Source organism: Anopheles aquasalis, chromosome 2 (assembly GCF_943734665.1).
Source record: "Anopheles aquasalis chromosome 2, idAnoAquaMG_Q_19, whole genome shotgun sequence".
NCBI classification, from domain to species: Eukaryota; Metazoa; Arthropoda; class Insecta; order Diptera; family Culicidae; genus Anopheles; species Anopheles aquasalis.
In genome coordinates, this window is record NC_064877.1 from 36,435,001 (window position 1) to 36,437,500 (window position 2,500).

The 2,500-nt window shown below is 43.4% G+C and overlaps 2 protein-coding genes across 7 annotated transcripts in view; one reads left to right on the forward strand and one right to left on the reverse strand.

Moving 5' to 3' along the window:
- LOC126570331 (uncharacterized) overlaps nucleotides 1–1,823 on the forward strand; it is a 2,959-nt gene extending 1,136 nt beyond the window's left edge. For both annotated transcript variants that reach the window (XM_050228021.1, XM_050228020.1), the window contains exon 2: nucleotides 1–1,823. This exon is cut by the window's left edge and continues 950 nt beyond it. The gene's annotated coding sequence lies outside the window, so the exon portion shown is untranslated.
- Nucleotides 1,824–1,884: 61 nt separating this feature from the next.
- LOC126570330 (acyl-CoA Delta-9 desaturase-like) overlaps nucleotides 1,885–2,500 on the reverse strand; it is a 12,773-nt gene continuing 12,157 nt past the window's right edge. For all 5 annotated transcript variants that reach the window (XM_050228016.1, XM_050228015.1, XM_050228019.1 and 2 more), the window contains exon 5: nucleotides 1,885–2,500. This exon is cut by the window's right edge and continues 1,188 nt beyond it. The gene's annotated coding sequence lies outside the window, so the exon portion shown is untranslated.

The window sequence follows — 2,500 nt, forward strand, 5'->3', positions numbered from 1 at the left end:
GCTAAAACGAACGCCGAAACCACCAAGTTTAACTTTGAAAATCGGTTGATTGATCAAGACTCCTCTGTTGTTATGTTGCTAATAGGCAATTCAAATAAAATTAATTAAGAAACGATAGCTACTTACAGGCGTTCGTTGTGTTACGGTGACACTTTGTTTTCGTTTAATAGACACCAATAGAATGTTCAATTATTTTACTAAAAGGTTTGTTTTATTATTTGAATACGATTCTGTTTTTTACTTAAAACATTCATTCCTCCGCCTCGGGATCGTTACCGTAATCGCATGTAGGGTACCACCACAAGTATTAACCAACCGCGATGATCGAAACACTCGGCTATCGTACCCGTTCGAAGCGGATCGCTCGTAGTTGTAACATTCGGTTAGTTACTCACGTAACCAAACCACCCAGAAGATACCGGCAGATTTGTGGATGGGCAATTTGGTTTACGACCCGCTCTCTTCCTTCTAAATATTTTGTTTAATAAATTTCTACATGTTGTTTTTCATTTTCTTCTGTGCGTTGTATCTACTAAACAGATAAGAATATTTGATTTCTTCTGTGAGTGAATAAATTGAGTAATCCATATCAACATTCGTTGCATACCGCAATGCTCGCCTGCCTGGCCTGTTCCTGTACTTTCTCTCTCTCTGGAAGATCGCAACATAACGTCCATAAACGTCGGATTGAATTGCGGGACATAACTGAAGGAAAGGGTGCAGGAGCGGGGGCATCTTAACGGTCTGCTGTAGGAGGATAATCACCATCGGAATCCGCCGAGCATAGGAAATCGTTGGAATCGGTACCTGATTTTATAATCCATCGATCTCCCACCACACCACCACGAGCACACATCATCGCCGAAGGATTTTTTCATCGGGCGAGAAATCGTGAGTGAAACTGGAGTGGGATTTGGGGCTGGTGGTAGTGATTGCGGTTTGTGTGTATATATATATTTTTACGAAGTATTATTCGCGACGAGACACTAAAAAAAGGATCTCCTTCTCTATCGTTGAAGTTCAACGATCCCCTGGGCCTCACATACATACAATCACACACACACACACACACACACGCACAGACAGAGATACAAACAAATCAACTACCAAACTACAGCGTTTTATGCTTCATTGATTTTCATTTCCATAAAATTCATCCATCGTGTTCTGGACTCCTGACGGCGAAAACAACAACACCATCCAATGGCTACTACAACACCATCATCACTGCTGCATCCGCCTTCCCCCCTTATCTTCTTCCCGTTTTTTTCCGTGGTCCTGTGGCGCTTGGCTTGGATGGGGGAAACCTCTTGTTTACTAGTTTTGTAGCGGATCCTATATTTCATTTAAGAATAAAGTATTTACCAAGGTAATTCATACGAAAATCGTAGAAAGGCGTTAGATGGAGGCAAACGTGGTTCATCTCCGCCTGCTTTGCTTTTAAAGCTTTCCGATAGGGCGGAGCGCCTAGGGCAGGCAGATCAGCCGTTTACCGAACCCGATTGGAGATATTAGCAACTCTAGCCCCACCGAGCGCATCGACCGGAACGAATCTGCAACGTGCTCGTGCATCATCCTACCCTTCTCCTCTTATCAGTCCTTTCATTCCTCTTCCCTCGATTCAGTCTACATCCACCACCACCTTTCGAGCCAACGTCGGTCGAGCTTAACAAAAATAAGCCCACCCAATCTAACAAAAGCGATGAAATCTGGTGCAACAACTGGCAGTCACACAACGAAGTTACTATGTGTGTATGTGTGTATTAATGAATCCAATCCTTCTCATCTTTAATTCAACTTCAACTTCAACGATAAAAAAAGAACACCAATTTCGGACCGGGACTTAGGGGGTTGAGAAAGACAAATGAATAACTAGAAACCATCTTCCTTCCTTTGACACTTCCTGAGCATCTTATCAAATGGCAACGCTGCTGGCGCCGCCAGTGGTTTCCCTTTTTCTTCTCGATCTCGTTTTATATCTATTCAGTATTTTGTTCTTCTGTGCCATTTGCAACTACTTTCGCTTTCGCTTTCGCTTTCGCTTTCGCTTCCGCTTTACCTGCTAACTTATTCCCTTCCCTGTTGTTCCCGTGTGTACTAGGGCCAGCCGCCAGGCCGGCAGCATCCCCGCCCACATCCCTCCTTCCCCTAGTTTTGTAATGAATAATGATTTTGTGGTGTGGGCATGATTCTGGGATTAATTTAGTGGTTGCCTGATTTTTCAAAAAGTTCAACATTCTACCAATTAATTCAACGAGCACTTTTCTCCGGCTTGCCTCTGCCACAGCGCGTGTCATTCAGTGACACCCCACCAGCAGGTAAGTGGTTGGCTAATGTTTGCCGGTAAACAAAATAAATTACTTACTAATGTAGGGAAAGTGAACCGTAGCATTACTACTTCTACTGCTCATGAAACTTCTCTTTGATTTCGCGTCGTTTAAAGAGTATGAAACGGCTCCAAAATGCCCAATTCGAATGAAACTTTGGCAGCGGTCAACAA